The sequence below is a fragment of the Gadus morhua genome, chromosome 20 (genome assembly GCF_902167405.1).
Source record: "Gadus morhua chromosome 20, gadMor3.0, whole genome shotgun sequence".
In the NCBI taxonomy this organism is placed as follows: Eukaryota; Metazoa; Chordata; class Actinopteri; order Gadiformes; family Gadidae; genus Gadus; species Gadus morhua.
Genome location: NC_044067.1, coordinates 9,869,938 through 9,889,124, shown reverse-complemented (window position 1 = coordinate 9,889,124; position 19,187 = coordinate 9,869,938). Strand labels below are relative to the sequence as shown.

Here is a 19,187-nt window from a genome sequence, read left to right as displayed (position 1 = left end):
AGGTTAATTGTAGAAAATTACAAACTATTTTGTCTTATCGTTGCAATATCATCCACTTTTGCAGAAGAGATACGAGGAGTGCATCAATTGATGTGAATCTGATGTGTTCACACACTGCTCAAGTGCAGATAGAACACACTGGTGGTTCAAAAAATAAAGAAATAAAATAAAAATCCCCTTTGTGTCCCAGAACAATACAGTCATCAACAGGATGTGACAGCCTTTGGCTTATCTTGCCGCGCCATGTTGATGGCTAGCCTGGCTTTACAGCCGCAGCCCAATGGACTGACACCCCATATACAGTTATTGTCTCCTGATCCTTCACTGACAGTGCAAATCCATGTCTGGGCTGTCACCACCCTGAGCGCTCACAACAAACCCCAACAGAGCGGATTTCTGATGCCCCTTCTCCTTCTCCTAAATACGTCTTCTCCTTCGGGGGCTCCATGTGCCCCTGCGCTTGTTTTTTTCACCACGGACAGATCGTAACCCCTTTCCACAGCACTCGTTATTTATCTGTAAATTGATCGGCTACCCATTCCTGGGAAGCCTCTACCCACCCTCACCACTCACACCTCCTCCCCATCGCACAGGGGTAGGCTTTAGCCTGCTCTCATTTGGAGCCGCTTTAGGTTCATATAATGGAGCAATCTACCCCCCTCTGAGTGTTTATGGAACCCCTGATGGCTATTGCAAGGGGTTGTCATTTTAGGGAAATTCCGAGCATATTGGCACCCTGAATCGACTCGGTTCTCAGAAATGGTTGACCCAACTGATCGTATTTACCTCACTGTCGCTAGGTTTTGTATCATCACCTCACCGCCAAGGGGATTCAGATTATGCTCCAATACCAATATCAACTTTTTTTCCCCCACCATTATCCAAGAGTAAGGTGTTTCATTGAAGACTAAAGATTGTGTTTACGCGGCCCGATGATCCGTTTAGTCTTGAACGCTGCCTTAAATATGTGTGGGCTTGGGCCGTTTTTGTTGCACATGGTAATCAGTGTTTTTCCTGCACATTTAATCGTCATTATTGGAACTAGTTGCAGGACGGTTTTTCTACCGTGGAACACGCAGTAGAAACTGATGACAGAGCGTGGAAGTGGATTTGCTAGGCAAAATACATCAGATGGTATTGCCAAGCTGTGTCGGTCCTTTTGGCAAAGTTTGGTCTTAACAATGCATGCTTAATTTCATAAAACAGCGGATCTGGTGACAGCAGCATAAGTGATGAGAAAAAACCGAATCCCCAAAATTTCAATTAAACAGGCATTTTCATTGTGGCATTTTCCAGGGCCTTTACAGGAATAGCCAGGAAAGTGACTGTGTTTTGGGTGAGTAGGAGTGTGGGAGCAATGTATTTTATGTGTGGAGCCCCAGTTGTGATTCACCTCCGCTGGGTGAGGGCCAGGATAACGTCGGGACACCTACACCCTCAGCCCACTCTCTCCATAGCTGAGTTGCCCCTCAGGCAGTTAATGCACATAAAAGGAGTAAAAGGAGGATAAGGAGGAGGGGTACACAGGGACGGAAATAAAACATCTCTCTCTGTATCCCTTTACGTTCTGCTCTGATGAAATGTTCTGGTGTCCGTGGATTGGCAATGCCTGCTTTACACAGAAAGCTATTGGCTGTGCAAATGAGTTGCCAAGAATTGAAAAATATAAAAATGTGTACATAATTCGAAGAACATTAGTTCTTTGTTTATCAAGACACTTGTCAACAGGATGGAAGAAAAACATAGCCAGTGTCAAGGTTTTCAAAACTTGATGGTTGTCAGCCCTCACACACACCTTGCACCTTCCTCCCTTCTTAACCTTTCCACGGTAGAATTCACTGCACTGCATGAATGTGATTCATCTGATGGTGAAAGCTGTACAGGGATCCCGCTGCCAAGGAATTGAACACCCCCAGACCCCCGCATTCCTACACACTCTTAACACCCACCCACCTCCCTCTCAGCCAAAGCTTCTTAAAACAAGTTACAAACCAGGAACTGGAGCGCTTGGCTTCTTTCAACAGCCATTGATTTTGCTTCTTGGAGTCATAGCAGGCAAGCACCCCTAGGGTGCTCTGGCCATTACACCAATGGGGAGAAGTCTCCCAGTTTGTCTGTTCTGTGTCCTTTTTACTTCCTCTGAATGAGGCCATGTCAAGGTCCAGAAACAATGAATGGCTCTCTTTCCATCCCCTCTGGAAATGTCTGCCTTGCGCCTGGCCACAAGGGCCATGCGTTTCTGACATAAAGCAGAACACCACGGTGATCCCTGCAGCATAACCAAATCGAATGACAAGACAGCTGCAATAAAGCATGAAAGGAACGCCGGTGAACCCGACAGAGAAAGGTGTATTGAAGGGAAGGTAAAGGGCAGCTGTGCTCAAAGGAGAGATACAATTACATTTGTGGAGGCCAAGCCAAGTGGAAATGGAGCTACTGCCTAGCAATTACCGGAGAACATGCAAATTGGAGCCCAACGTGGCAAGCATAAGTGATGGAACTGACATAGAATGGAAATAGGCATGTATAGACAGTTGTTTTCGGTAGAACAGCACTGCACAGACCCAGGCGCCCACCAACAATTAAGGGAAGTAATTAGTTTGAGAAGTGAGCTTGAGTTGCCGTGGCATCAATGGCTATCTTCTTGATGAACCTGATGGATTGTAGCGCAGCGTGTTGGCGACATTACAGAATGACAGACTTAGACTAAGGTAGCAGAGGGTGTATTTACATGTTGAATTGTGCGTTCATCTTATTTCCCTGTGCTTTTCCTGTCCAATGGTATCAGCATCCGGCGCCAGTTTCTTCACAAAAGGCTAATAAAGAACCCGAGTGTGGCACCAGGGGCAGAAGTGAGTTGCTGATTTCATGTAACACCATTAACTCCACCGCCAGCAGATGCCCTCTCCCAGTCCTGTATCGGGGCGAGTTCAGCACGGCACGGCACACACACCGGTTTCATTTATCATTTCCTTCTGCAGGGAGAAATAAATCACGGGCCGACAAACAGCGCTGAGTGTCCGTGCAACAATTGATCCGTCACGTCACGCCAAAGTGCAGTGTCACAGAATTTTAAAGTGTATCATAGGGCGAGACAACGGATGAATTATAGGCCCTGTGCCTTTAATGAATTGTCTTTCCTCAGGGGGTGTGATTATCTTGTAGAGTTCAATGAGTGGTTGTCACCAGATGGGACCCGGGCGCACTGTGGTTTCTGCAAAGCCAGGCCCTCGTGTCTTGGGAAGATAACATTTAGAAGTTCTGCATGCTGTTGTCAGGCAACTGCGGCGCAGTATGCCTGCTGTTTGGGGAAGACAGAGATGATTAATGCTCAGGGAGGCAGTCGTCACCTGAGTGAGAGTTATCCATTGTTGCTTCTCACATCCAGCTGAGTCCCTAGAGTTTCATCAATTAACCAAACGTGAAGAAACGACCGGCAAAATATGGTCTTGTTTCTAGATTCTAGAGCCTCTGACAAGAGATATGAAAAATAGCCTATTATAATTGTCCCTGAATCCAGCAATATATATTTATATATATATATATATATATATATATATGTATATATATATATATATATACATATACATATATATACATATATATATATGGTTGTATGGTGTTTAATGAAGCTAAAGTACGTCAATGCGGAAAGTACAAAACTGACTGCGGTAATGAAACCACCATTGAAGGTAATAAAGCCGGCAGGCTTGATTTAGCGGATCCTCGCCAAACAGATGATTGCGTCTGGTGAAAGGGAGGATAACAATAGCTGATAAGAAATAATTATTTATAATGATAATGTACATTATGCGTGGAGGTTTTCTGAAGGGCACCGATTCAAGGGTTCACTTTTACTTCGGTCCACTTTGACTAGTTGAATGTAAAATAAATGGTATGGCTGTGTAAATGCTTTGATCACACTTGTTCTAGAGATGATTTAGCTCCGGCAGCTCGTGGTGCGTTTAATTGTGGCGATGAACAAGAAGTGATAATGAAGAAGCCAGGGTTTTACAAATAAGGTGTCAGGACGCCGTCTGGAGTATAAGAAAATGAAGGATTTGAAAGCAAACTCCTTTTGCAACACGTCTATTTTCTAACATAGTGAGGATGCTGCCTCCTCCATACTTTGATTTCTTTCTTGTTTTGGTGTCTTGAGGAGTCATGTTACTTATCAAACATGAAAAGAAACAACCTGAGTGTTGACCTAGCGCCAAAGCTTTCAACGCTATTTTTTGTCTGTCTTCTATATGGAAACCCTTGAAAAGAATGCCCAATGTTTTCATTCCATTCAAACATTATGGACAAATTAATGTTCAAAAGACTTAGAAATGAAGGAATGTTTATACATTCAGTATAATGGGAAATAGAGCAGAGGCTGGAGAGGACATATCATTGAGATTATTGGATCATATCCAGTCCTGAGGCCTATATTGTCCCACTGTTGTTGAGCCTTTATTAAATGTGGGGCCGTCACTCGCCGCCACGGACAGATTTTGCCTCCAGAAACACTATTTATTAACATGCCCCTTTTGTAATCTGCTCACAATCCAAATTGATTAATCTCAATTTGACAGGTCGCTGTATTCCCCGTAATTAAGTCCAATCATCACATTAATATTCTCTGTGCGTTGCATGGATTCTTATGAACTCGGACTGGTGAGGCTGTCAGTGCTGCCATATCTTATTAGCGCTCCAAGATCACTTAAAAAAAAGGTTCAACGGAGAGAGAAGAGAGGTAAGACAATAAAGGGGGTTTACTTTTGATCTCACTCTAGAAACTTCCAATGGAATTTAACAAGCGGGACCATTTTCACAGAACAAAGCTCCTTTTAAATGATGTGTAATGTTGGATTTCCTCATTATCTGGCGAGTGAGGGCTTTCCGACGCCTTGGGTTTACACTAAGTCACTCCCCGTTTCTCTTTGTTCATAATGGCTGCTTTCCGAATCCAACCCATTTTTAAATGACAAACCAATTGCAAGTCTTTGGTCCTGCCGCTCAGGCACCAGTGTGTCAATACTGGTCGATAGACATCTAGGAGTATGTCGCCAGGGGACTAAAAGCTTGCAGAACTTCCCTGCGACGCCTGTAATGGACACAGGGGTGGCTGGGTCAGTGTGGCCCGAGGAATCTTTACCAAGAACAAAGTCTGGCTTCTCTGTATCAAACAACAGCACAGTCACACCGAGCCAAAGGATCCAAGACTTGCGTTATACTTTTGATGTTTGTTTTAAATAAAGATCGAGAACAAGTGTTCCTCATTAATGATGGTGCAAAATGTCAGGCACTCGACGGAAGCTCAGGCAAGCAAGGTGACATTTATTCTCGTCGGCTCCGCCTTCATCGGTGCGGTGGCAAAGCTGTCCTTGACACCGCTCCTCCTTACTTTCTTTTTTCTGTCGGTCGTTCAATTAACCTTTGCACAGATTAAAATGTTATCCGCCGCCGCCTGAAATTAGAGAATGGAGGCAGGCCGTGTTAGCTCCTCATACAGCAGAGGGCTAGGCGTGCAACTGACGAGGTTGCCACACTCATTAAGTGAAGACGGGCCCTTTGTTGGTTTTTCTTGGTCAAAGCATCGTGAGCGGTATAAGCGCTAACAGGTTGCCAGTCTTTTCGCAGAAGCCCGCTGCTTGTCTTGGCACGACTCTGACAAATCGCTGGGGCCAGATTATGGAGCTCAGCTGCCGACGCAAGTCCTCCGCCTGTTGCTGTAGTCCCGCGCCCAGCGCCTGGCCCGCACAGCTCTCCGCCATCCCTCCAGCTTTTTGACATCTTTACAAAGACAAAAAGGAGGCGGGGGGAGGGGGGGGGGGGGGGTATTTATGTGTGTGTGAGTCTGTATGTGTGTGTGATTGCATGTGCATGCACTTCTATTGTGTAAAGATTGTTAGGAGAAGTAGTCTCAAGGGAGAGGAAAATCAATAAAACCAAGCTTAGCTGTCATGCTGGGACTTTCAATGTCGATCCAAAATGAACATATTAAAGTGATGCACTAATGCACTCACTAGCATGAACAAAATGTTCTGATGGAAATTGCAGCCGATTCTTAAAGGGTAGGCGGACATGTCCACAACTCCCCCAAATGGGGTTGGACGATTGCGTTTTAACTGCAGGTTCAACGCAGAAACATTTTAAATCAGACATAATGGTTGCTAAAAGGCGTACTTTTGAAACACTCAGAAACTTACAACTGTTTATTGTTCTATTCTTTTTTATATCAAATGTGAGGTATTTTTGCATTGAGAAAGGGCAAAACTTTGTTTCATTTGAGAGATTTGAAACCGTTTATCTCGTTTCTTAATATTAACTGGATGAGGATGCCTACCAGGCTGCAGCAGAAATAAAGCACCTCGATTCACAAGCAATAACAGGGATTTATTGTTATTCTGGGAAGACCCCTATACCTCCTGATGTTGTGATTCTTCCCTTCCCAGCGCCAAAGAGCAACGTATCGTAAAGGGAATCACTTGGAACACATCCACAGCCTCGAAGCTCTCCAGACGATGGCTTTTCATCGCTCTAAGCGGACTTGACAAAAAAGGTCAGGAAAATACACTCTTGTCTCTTGTACCTCATCATTGTGTCTCCATCACCAACACCCACCTGCACACACACACACACACACACAAACACACACACACACACACACACACACACACACACACACACACACACACACACACACACACACACACACACACACACACACACACACACACACATACTGTCCTCCCTCTTCACCCCCGTCAGGGGCTGCCCGTACACATATACATGAACACCGTTTGTCAGCGGAGAGCCGCCACAGCCGTATCAATGTTAAAACCGCTGACACTTGGCTTTATGAAAGATTGATGTGGTGCCGCCATCCTCCCCCACACCGTCACTTTTTATCCCCTGGTGTTTTGTCAGAATCTTTTTTTTTGAAAAGCAGGTGCAATCCCTGTTTGCTATCTTATACTCTGAATGTTGTATGACTGCCGAGTGCAACAGCACCAGGGGGGCTGACTACTTCAGGAAATGGTGCTTTAACTATGTTCCATCTTAGCCACACAATCGACTTGGCCCAAAGTGCACAGCAAACACTGCAGCGGAAAGTGGTGATGCTTCTTAATGAATGACACTTTTAAATGTGTGAATCCATAGTGACCAACCTGCTGTGAACCTGGACCGAGATGAGATCAGATTCTTTAAAGAAGGGGCTTAATTTTAGCTTCTTGGAAGAATGGCAACTGTTCCTTTAACAGACTGATGTTTAATGACCTAAAATGTGATTGAGAAAATGTTATTAGGTGAGTGCTGCATGCAGCGCGCTCAACTATTGTGTTCTTCGTAAGTTTTATTAGGTGAGTGCTGCATGCAGCGCGCAACTATTGTTGACCGCTGTTTTATTCTTTCTTTCTTTCTTTTCTTTATTATTCTCTACAATATTTGGGACCTATCTCCTTCCTCAATTTTTCACCTAGAGACTCCATTCAAATTATCAAATATTCAGAATAGCTTGGAATCGCCCACTTCTTTTCATATTTTTTAAATATTTTATGCTTTTTAAGATATCCTACTATCTATTTTTTAACATGGGAGTCAATGGGATCTTCGTTCAAACCATTCAACAAATCTACACACTTGTATCTTCAATAATATCCCACCGAAATTTCGATATCATTTAAACTTTCTTCAGAATCACAGTTCTAGTTGCAAACCGCCCCGCCCATGTCACGCATGTCACACGCCAAGCCCTGCCTAGAGAGTGCACTACGTCATCGTGGTTTATTCAGGGACTATCGGGATTTCCCTCTCTAAAATATTGCATTTCTATAGAGGGCATCCAGTACACCACCATCTTTTGTACTTTCATCTTTTGTTATCTTATCTGTATTATACCTGACCTATTTTCTCACCCATACTGCGTCATGTCCTATGTATTGATGTGTCATAACCTTTGGTACTGTATGTGGCTGTTTGTGTGGAGTGTATTTTGGGACTTGTCCAGGTAATCAAGGGCAGTGGTACAAAACAAATGCAACCCCTTCCATGGAATATCATAATGATTGAATAAAGCCAATGATATATAGCAAATAATGAAAATCATTACCAAAAGAAAAGTTTATATTATTTAGCAACAATGAACACTCTTCTGATCAAACTATGTAATGCAGACCAAGCCATTCCCCTGCAAAAAAAAGTACAATTATTATCTTTACATCCTGCAGTGAAGAAATGGGAGATGTCCACCATTGCCTTTTTTTCTTGATCCATGAAAATGTTATGAAGTGGATGATCCTGGTGGTTGTTCTGAATGGCCTCTCACATCTTCAGTGTACATCTCTCCACCACCAAGAAGTTCACCCAGCTGCCTTGTATCTTTGTGTGTGATGATACCTCACCAGCATACTGGAAAAAACTACAAACTTGCTACCTCAGATTGATAAATTATCTGCGGCATCTTACTACAGATAAAATGACTCAAGGACTCAAGAATACATTTTTCATTTATTAAATGAACAATATAATATAATCTGTAACCATGATGACTTAAATTGAAGGGAAACATCTTCGATGGTGCCCTCCATTTAAGGACAGCATGGGCATGGGAAACATCTTCAGAATCATCTTCTCTGTCACTCCTGAGCATAACATGTTATTCACTTTTTCATAGTTAGCATATTCTGTAGACTGTGATGTTGTGTTGTCCGAGAGGGACAACAAGGACGAGTCACACGCCTCTGCTGTGGGAAACACTGGCTCCTCGCTGGCCAGGAAATAGGTGGGATGCTGAACAAAAACCGAAGAACAATTGACCATTAGATTCAAGGTACACAAGGACGATTAGCATTATTTTACATCACTCACATTAATTCATTCAACATTTCAATGTTGCATAACTTCCTATTATTTTTTGCTATCTCATAAGACTTTGTCACGTTTGTCATTTTCGATATAAAGTTACGCGTGCACACACACACACACACACACACACACACACACACACACACACACTCCTCCCTCTTCACCCCCGTCAGGGGCTGCCCGTACATATGTACATGAACACCGTTTGCCAGTGGAGAGCCACACAGCTAAATTCAAATTACAACAACGCTAATGCTAATGCTAATGCTGCCATAGTGTAGAATGTTATCACACATGCTGAATGTTGGCCATTAAACTGTGTGCGTGACATGTGCGTGACATGGGCAGGGCTTGACCGGCTGGAGCTCAAGCCCCGCCTTCCCGCAGGCCGCAGCCGTTTTTTTTACTTGCACTGGCTCGGTATTCTCTTAAAGACACACACACACACACACACACACACACACACACACACACACACACACACACACACACACACACACACACACACACACACACACACACACACACACACACACACACACCCTGCAGGGCAATACATTTGACGTTTCAGATTCTTCAGTTCAATTCTTTTTACATTTCTGCATTTTTAGCAATTCTTTGCGCTTTTCATTCAGCGGTCACTTTATTTTTTTTTCCAACCATTTACATTTTCTTAAATGGTGTGCATTTTTACATTGTTTACTCCATTTAGACTTTTGAACTTTTGTTCAAAACCCTTCACTTGATTTAAGCCATTTAACGTTTCTTTATGTCTTAATCAATGTGGCTTTATTACAAAATATTTTCAACCTCACTTTGCACTACAGCACACACCGCATTTTCTGCATGAAATGCTTTTCCTAGTTCTTCATAAGTTTTATTCTCGTTCTTCAATCATCATCTTTCTTATTCTCTACAAACTTTTGGACCTATCTCTAACTTTGAGGGCTACTTTTAAAGGACGTTCAGGCAGTGTTGCCAGATTGGGCTGTTTTTCCCGCACTATTGGGCTACGGCTCGCTATCCTCTTAAACACACATCTAAATATTCAGAATAGCTTGGAATCGCGCTCTTCTTTTCAGATTTCTTAAATATTTTATATTTTTAAGATATTCTACTTTTAAAATACTATATATTTTTTTCTATCTTGTACTTCAACTGTTTAAGACGTATTTTCATAATATATAAACGGAATTTCGATATCTTTTAAACTTAAATCAGTTTTAGTTTCATACCGGCTTCGTTTTCAGCTGTTTTCATTGATTTACTTTGACGAGCGTGAGGACGTTCAGCAGTGTTGCCAGATTGGGCTAATTTTGAAGGACGTTCAGGCAGTGTTGCCAGATTGGGGTATTTTTCCCGCTCTATTGGGCTAATTTTAATCACGCACCGGCTCGCTATTCTCTTAAACACACACACACCCACACAGACGTTTCTTTATGGCTAAATCTATGTGGCATCATTATAAAATACTTTGAACCACACTTTGCACTACAGCTCTCACAGCATTTTCTGTAGGAAATGCATTTTCTAGTTACCTTTGGTTTTCCTTTGTTCATTGTTCTGAATGTGATCCTATTTTCTAAAAAGGGAAACTCTAATTAAGATGTTGTTTGCAAAGAATCATGGGGAGTTTTAATTTCACCAGAGGTTAACCTGTCTAGGCCTTGCTACCATGGCTACCATTTGCCGAAAAGCTCTGGTTTGACTTCAGCGACATCCGTTTCATTTACATTTAATGAAAAGCCTATAGACATATCTTATAATGTTATTACTTTATACCATTGATATTGCAAATTGCCCTTATATTGTTTATGTAGTCAGGGAAATTACACATACCTTCATATTTATAAGCAGCCTAATGTTTTGCTAGCAAGAATTATTTTCATCTTCATTTTTTTTTACCAATTACAAGAGAATGTGTGATAGTTTTAATTACAAAGACAAAGTTTACACGTACAAAAACAACTAATTATGGAGCCTAATGACCCTAGTTTCCCATAAGCAGTGTTCCAATGTGTGGGATAGCGCAGTTCTCATTTGGAACATTCACAATCAACTTGTTGTCTGCAAATTAAAACAATCACACCTCTAACAATCTCCGCCGCCATCTTCCAGTGAACTCCCACACTCAACACAAGTTTGAGGCTTCTGATAATAGCTTTGTCTTTGCCAAGACATTTTGTTTGCTTGCGCCTTGCGATCAACATGAAAGAAAATAATAAAGGAAACGAGTTGATAGGCTTTTGTGGAAATGCCTCTTGATGTGAATAAATGTATTCTATTACCTCGTTAGACCACAAGATATTAAAGCTCACATTATTACCTACTGGCACCACACATTCCTAGACTAGTTAGTCTGCTGATACACATAGAGCGGTCCATACAACACCATAGAAGGTTTTATGGTTCCGAGATAAATCAGACCCATTAGGCATGGCATCTTAACCATTGAATCGAAACTGAAGATTTACCTTGGTAAATAAGACCCTGTAGGTGTGGCTTCTCTACCATTCTACCCACACCAATATCGACAGAATATTTACCTGGGTAAACTAGACCCTGTAGGCGTGACTTATTTACCATCCCGCCCACACCAATATAGAGTGAATTTTTACCTTGATTCTGCAGATGCTTCATGAACCACCTCCAGAGGGCTCTTCCGTCTACCTTGTATCTCTGAATAAACCACAGGATGAACCTTTACCGCTCTCCGAGTCATACCTAGCCCCGGAACCACGATACCAGAGGCATCGAGTTTATGCGTCATCACCATCCCACTCCTCACCTGGGTTTGGGGACTCAAGTGACTCGAGTCCCCGTCTTTGCATCGTTTCATTCGGGGGTAGGGCCAACATTTTAGTCCGGGGCCAAAACAAACAACGTGAATGAATCTTCATCCCTCTGTCACCATCCGTGTTGATGGACGTAATCAGGTGGTTGTGGGCGGGGCCATTTGGCAGTTACGGAGACAAGTGTTAATATCCCCTGCAGACTGGTGAGCGCCACGAGCACGGCGCGCATTAGTGACGCCGGCGTGTTTGCGGCGTGTGTGATGGTGTGCGTGTGTCTGATGAGCGTAATCATGTCCCTCTGTTCTCCTCCACGTGGGCAGCACCAGAAGAACCGCGGCAGTAATTGCTAGTTATTAAAGCGGATAATCAGCTCCGGTGTGCAATGTAATATGATGAACACGGTGGATGTACAGCTCTCGGAGGACGAGGAGGAGGAGGAGGAGGCTCGGATGAAGAGGAAGATAGGAAAAACACGTTTGCACATGCCAAGGGGCTTCAGGTAGCGGGAGAAAGGAATGAAAACGTTTCTTGTTTTCTGACAGACCGACGGAACGTGATGGATCGCGGTGTCTTCAAGAGGCCATTTCCCATCAGGATCACAGTGAGATTGAAGAAGAGTAGATCAGACGTCAGAACCACCGCCACCTACCTCCCACCTCTTCTTGATCAATTATTTTCAACTTCCCCACAATGCAGTTCGGTGCTGCCTCAAGACATCCATATGGGCACGTTACCGCCCACACATGTAATGAGTATCTTTTGTTCAACGCTGTCAGTTAAAATGGCCCGTATTATAATTCTCTGTGCAGGTTTATGCCAGGCAATAATAGTGATCCATCAAAACTGAACTGGGACTACTTGTATCTTACAAGTGACACACAGCCATATGTTCATATTCAGTTGAGCGTGTTCCTGGAGCGATAGATTTGTGAAAATAAACAATCCATGGCAATGCTATATACTGTAATAGATAGGTTGTACAATGCTGAGTACATCACAGATTTATATTAAGTATTCACTTTTTTATTATTTGGTCAAATGTTATTAGAAGTGCTTCTGTTTGTTTTGTCCAAAAGCTTTGGCTGGTATAATCTTTCTTATAGTTTTGTTCTTTCCAAATGTGTTGTCCGACGTCAATACAGACAAATCTATTAAAACAGTGATTTGTGCTGTCCGGAAGTTCCACTAGCTTTCTGTAGTGTAATAATATCATGTGTGTTCTTCTAACCTCATTAAAATACAGTATACCATTTCTTCTTAAAGTCCTAACTGTAATAAAAGTAAGCCTCTCATTTTCCCGGCAAAAGAATTGCACATGGCTACTGCTGGAATGAGCCCAGTAAGTCCTATGCATATACTGAAATCCACATTATGAGACACGTGATGAAAGCGCAATATTGCTATTGCAATATTGAAAAGCAAACCAAGTACACCATCTAGTAAACCAGCAGGGGAAGAAAAGTCACTGCAAAAATGAACTTTGTTATTTGACTGACCAGGGGAAGTCAAATAATCATGGTTGGGTGTCTCATGCACTGATCTATTATCTACCACTGTACTCAGTAGATACATTACATCACTGCTGTTAACCATTCCATTGGGCTTCAGTCATCAGGCTGCACCACACTTAGATCAGTGATTATCAAAGGGGTCCCATCTCTCCCTGCTATTCACAAGAAGATGTTAGGGGGGACCCAAGATCATTTCCAAATTGTCAGAAAGTATTACTTTCCATATTCCATAAAATGGAAATAACACATATTTGTTGTATCGAAATCATCAGAAATGTATTTTTAGTATGCCACATTTCTTACGGTCTCAAGTAAAAAAGGAAATCATGTAAAAAGTTAAAGAAAAATAGTTTGGAGAGAGGCCTAGCACATTTGAAATGGATTACACCACGTGTGGTGGGGAGACTGCTAGCTTTCTTGTGTGTGTGTGTGTGTGTGTGTGTGTGTGTGTGTGTGTGTGTGTGTGTGTGTGTGTGTGTGTGTGTGTGTGTGTGTGTGTGTGTGTGTGTGTGTGTGTGGTGGCAACCCCGGTCGTCAGCGGCTGAGATTTGAGAAGGACACGCTGAAGCAGGGTTGTGGGTTTATTCGTGCAGCTCACGTGAAAAAGGTAAAACAAAAAGGCAACATAGGTTCTTCCTCATATGGGGCAAAAAGGGGCCGTCTCCGGGTCTGGTCCGGCGGCGAGGACGGCGTCTCTATCGCTCCCGTCTTCTCCCACTCAGTCCTGGGGGGAAGTGTACTGGAGTTAGTACGGGTTGGTGCGTTCTCCCCCTACCTCGTCTCTCCAACTCGGCTGTCTTCCCCGTCCGGTGCGTGTCCGGTCCTTAAGAGGCCTCTGCCGTCTCCCTCCCCCAGGTGATCCCAATGCCCGTGATTGTCCGGGTGCGCTTGATGCGCAGGCCGTCCGTACCTCCCTCGTACTACCTGTCCGCGGAGAGGGCGCTGTTCCCGGTGCTGGTGCGGGTCGACCCCCCCAGTTGGCGCGGGGTTATTACCACAGTGTGTTTGGGAGTGTTTTTGCGTGTGTTTGTTTGTGTGTGTGTGTGTGTGTGTGTGTGTGTGTGTGTGTGTGTGTGTGTGTGTGTGTGTGTGTGTGTGTGTGTGTGTGTGTGTGTGTGTGCCGTTGCGAGAAGGTGGGTGTGACAAGGGGATCGCAAATCTTGGGCCAAATCGTTGTAGGGGAGGCAAGCTAAATAGTCTGAGAACCGCTGGTTTGGACAACTTAATGCCATAAAACACAACCATCGCACCTAAGCCATTTGTGTCAGCCAACTAGCCAGCCTGTGACAAATGTTTGTCTGCTCCTGGACCATGAGATGACTCTTTGTCTTCCTTCACGAGGGCACACCGGGCCGCTTTTGTGCTGAATGTACTTCCATGTCTCTCCTGTTGTATATAGAGTGTTGTCTATTATATCAGCCACTGTTCAATTAATACCATGCTGCCCAAGACTTGCTGATCGGACTGTGCTATTTACATGCTACGGGATGATCTTTCAATAGAATAAATGCTAACTGATGTGTGAACAGCTGTGGTCGAAAATACTGATTGTTTTAAATGCCAGTGTTGAGTTGATGACGCCAACAGAAGTCCTGAAAACCTATCTTTAATATACGTGTGAAGGCAAACAGTTTGCCCCAAAGAATGCCATATCTTTTGATCAGTGCAAAAATTAATTGGTCTAAATTAGTTAATTAAAAGGCAAATTTCCGTTTTTGAGATCAAGGTCATTTCATCTCTGATAGCTGAAGCTAAAAAAGTACACGTTCATGGCAGGCTCTGATCGATGGCAGACGGGGGCCCTGTGTTTGGGTGATTGTAAACACAGACTTTGATTAGGTGATAGTAAACTGACACGCTGAATGGTTGATTGGAAATCGACACAGTGAATGGAGGTTGTAAATGACACTGTCCTGACGAGAGATGGTCATGATAATTAATGTCTGAACATGATCATGATTGACAATTATAGTCTAGCCTACTTATAATCAACTAATAAACTAATTAAAACAGAAATAACACTAATGGTGTTGCAAGAACATGTAATGCATACAGATGCGTAGCACGTTCTATCTGGAGAACGGGGTCATGTTTGCCTGTGTTGTGTTTACTTTTAATTTGCAGGCACTCTTAGCCAAAGCGACTTACAACGATTCACACACAGCTGACTCTTCGGGAGCAGTTGGGGTTAGGTGTCTTGCTCAGGGACACCGTGACACTCAGCGGAGCCGGGGATGGAACTAGCAACCATATGGTTACAGGGCCCCCCGCTCTACCTCCTGAGCACAGTTCTGTGTTCTTTCTTAGCCATTAAAATTGTCTATAACATGTGATGATGTCATCACGCTGTGAAAGAACTTTAAATGCTGGCAATCCAATATAGAGGGAGCAGCTTATATGGATCTCCAGGTGTATCTGTGGGCTGTATCTAGATAGAGCATCGTGTAATATGGCATTTTCTGGGGAGGAAATAAATGGAGACATTGCCGCAGGTGTGAGAGGGGATAACTCAAACTTAAGCTAGGTTAGGTTGAGAGCATGTGCTGTCATGGTATCTGAGCTGGGTTTACACATATCCTTATGGTACCAGAAAGCCATCAGGATATATATGCATTCATACTTGACATATACGGCTTGGAATAAATCCAACTCTCTTGTACAGGTCCCTACAGATTTAGATTTTTCAGAATCTGAATTTACTTTGTTGCCAAGTAAGTTCAACACATAAAGGGATTTGGTCTTGGTGTTTGGGAAATAAACATAGTAAAGAAACAAATATAAAGAAAGAAAGTTTTGTTTAGAAATAATCGGTCAGATGGGATCATTGCAAAGTAATCCTAGGATTCATACTGCAAGGATTATAGATGAGCAGCAAAAATGCTGATAATCATAATACACTTAATATCAGAATTTCAGCAAACGGTTTTAAGTTAAAAAAAGCTTTGTGATATTTTTTATGGCAAAAACAAATGCTACTTTAGCATTTTTATTCTTAAAGTTATCCGCTGACATTCAGAACCACATGTATTAATCATGCAGTCTTTTGGCGCCGTGATACTGCAGGTGCAGAACATTTATCCTAACCCTTCACACACACGCACACACACACACACACACACACACACACACACACACACACACACACACACACACACACACACACACACACACACACACACACACACACACACACACACACACACACACACACGTTGTCCGTTTGTCTTCAGTCCATTATCTGTCAACAGCCCGAGTGAACAAAGTAGGCCTACCCAGTCTAGACGATTCCTTCCACCCGCGGTGTTCAGGCATGTCTAGAACAGCACAATAACATAAGGGGGGTCTTTCTCAGTACCGCCGAACATTATGAAAGACGTGATGAAACCCGGGCGAAACCGCCACGTCAGGCCGCGCGTCGGCCTCCCCGATGTGCCGGCTGCGGCTTCCGACCGCCGACGCTAATGACACGGCTGTTCCACCTGACCCTAATCGACGCATCACTCTCACACCACACCGTCGTAATGGACGCCGTTCGTCACGTCTGATTAAATTGGGAGCGTTGTGATTCATCAGCATGTTGTTATTTATTTATTTTTTCCGAGGGAGAGAGAGAGAGATTACGGCCCCCCTGAGGTATTGACCGTTTTTAATTGCAGGTGTGCACAAAACAAAACACACACACACACACACACACATACACATGCACACACGGAAAGATTGTGGAGGCTCGGTCGTGGAAATCAGCAAAAGTGTGCATCAGCGATTTAACATGCCTCCACACACAGATTTAGCAGAAAGATGATGGCGTACTTATTTATTTATTTATCGTCTGACGCCGCCACCGCAGCATTCAATCTCAGCACTATTGTGGGCCCATGTAGGGCTCTTCACAGCTATCCCCCACGTAGAGAGGGAGAGGAAGAGAGGGAGGGAGGGAGGGAGGGAGAGAGAGAGAGAGATGGGGGGAGAGAGAGAGAGAGGGATGGAGAAACAGGGAGAGAAAGAGAGAGGGCGAGAGAGAGAGCAAGAGAGAGAGGGAGAGAGGGAACGAGAAAGAGAGACAGAGAGAGAAGCGATAGAGAGAGAGGGAGAAAAGAGAGAGAATGAGAGAGAGGGCAAGAGAGAGATAGAGGGATAGAGAGTTAGGGAGAGAGAAAGGAAGAGAGAGAATGATAGAGAGAGCAAGAGAGAGAAAGAGAGAGATAGAGGGATAGAGAGAGAGGAAAATGGAAAGAGGGAGAGAGTGCAAGAGAGAGAGAGTGTGAGAAACAGAGAGTGAGGGAGAGAGAGAAAGAGACAGAGGGAGGAAGCAAGAGAAAGAGAGGGAAAGAGAGGATTGGGGAAACTGATCTGTTTTGTTCCTCGCACTGCTTTAATGGTTTTTGAAAAAAATGTGCACATGCTTCCTAATTCAATCACTATGGAAATCGGAGAACGCACATGTTAATTTATGTAATGCTACTCCTGCAGAGCACTTATGGAAATCTGCTGCCTATGAGCCCAAATGAAGAAGTGATAATCGCCGGCATCGAGGTGTGTGATTCCAAAGAACCGTTGTGGATTACATATTAACAGCCCATCCATGTGAGCTCCGTTAAGAGCACAAACTCCCCCATCGGCCCGCTCCTCTAAAGTCTCCCATTGAACATCATTTATGAATTTGCGCATATTTGGTGACTGCTGACATCAAGCATTTCAACAATCAAAATAAGGCAAAGCTGGTGTGTGGGAACAAAATGTTCAGTCCATAAAAAGTGTGTTGATGTGATAATGGAGGCTTTCGGTGTAAAATATGCAAATGGCGGTGGCTGCGCATTCCCCCCCCCCCCCCCCCCCCCCCAGTTGAGATCTGACATCACTCCGCCACAAAGGCAGCGCAGGGACTGCAGTACATACTGTAGGTGCCTCCCATCTGCTGGCAGGTGACTGGCAGACCCCCCCCCTCCTTTATTTTCATTGCTATTTTTTTATTTGACAGGCTTCACACTCGCCACTGCCGAGAATGGCTGCGGCCTATACGGGGGGGCTTCACCGTACTCCAATCCATCCCTGCCCCCCAACACACACAGCTCTCCACCCGGACCCCTCTCTCTCCCCTTCCCGCAGGCTCTGCGGTAGAGGGGGAGGTGGGGGGGAAGGGGGACGGGGGGGGGGGGCACCGGGGTGGGAGAGGGGGGTTGATGGGGGGGAACGGGCAGGAAGATTCAGGAGACAAAAATAGAGCTCATTACTCCATTACTGCCACCCATCCTCTGTTGCTAGGCAATGGTATCAGATTAACACTAATTATCATTTTATCACATCCAACCACCACCACCACCAGCAGCACCACCACCACCACCAGCCAGCATACCCCCCCCCCCCCCCCCCCACCCACCCCGACACACTGTCAGTTTTCTTTATTTTCTTTCTTTCGATCTCTCCCTCTCTCTTCTCTCTGTCGCTCTCTCCCTCTTCTCGTCTCCTCTCGTTCCTTCTCCTGCTGTGAGCGCCCCCGCATAGCGCTTTCCGTAAGACCGCGTCTTATGAGAATGAGTTTGATCGTTTGCGTTGGGGTATTTATCCACATATGAAACAAATGGCTTTAAATATATTAATGTGGGAAGGCTTTTGTTTTTGTGTTTCTCTACGGATTCCGAGAGATGAGGCACGGAACGGATTTTGCCCGGGAATAAAAATAAGAAAAAAATAATCAATCGGCTAAAGTCACATCTCTAAAAGCGCTGTTCCGCCGTGTTGGTTCCAGAAAGCACAACGGCTTTAGCGTTATAAGATAATAAGAGACCCCGTAAATGCATCTCTGAGGGCCCGTTTGAAGTTGACCGGGACCGTATTCCCCATCAGACGTTTCCTCTCGGACAACAGTGTCCGCGGGAGGAGATTGTCCTGAGGAGATTGATTTTTGCCGTGCACGCGCGAGAGCAAGTACCGTAACCCCAGGGGGTAAATCAACACTTAGCAGACCTACCCCCTCCCTCCCCTCCCCTCCCCACCACACGCCACCCCACCCGCCACCACCTCTTTCTAT

At 44.2% G+C, this 19,187-nt stretch overlaps 1 long non-coding RNA gene across 1 annotated transcript; it reads right to left on the bottom strand.

Moving 5' to 3' along the window:
- Positions 1-8,484: 8,484 nt before the first annotated feature.
- Positions 8,485-12,860, bottom strand: LOC115533411 (uncharacterized). The gene is made up of 3 exons (XR_003974190.1): positions 11,642-12,860; positions 11,472-11,532; positions 8,485-8,778 (listed from the first exon to the last, which is right to left on the bottom strand). It is a non-coding gene; the product is annotated as an uncharacterized LOC115533411 (long non-coding RNA).
- Positions 12,861-19,187: the final 6,327 nt, after the last annotated feature.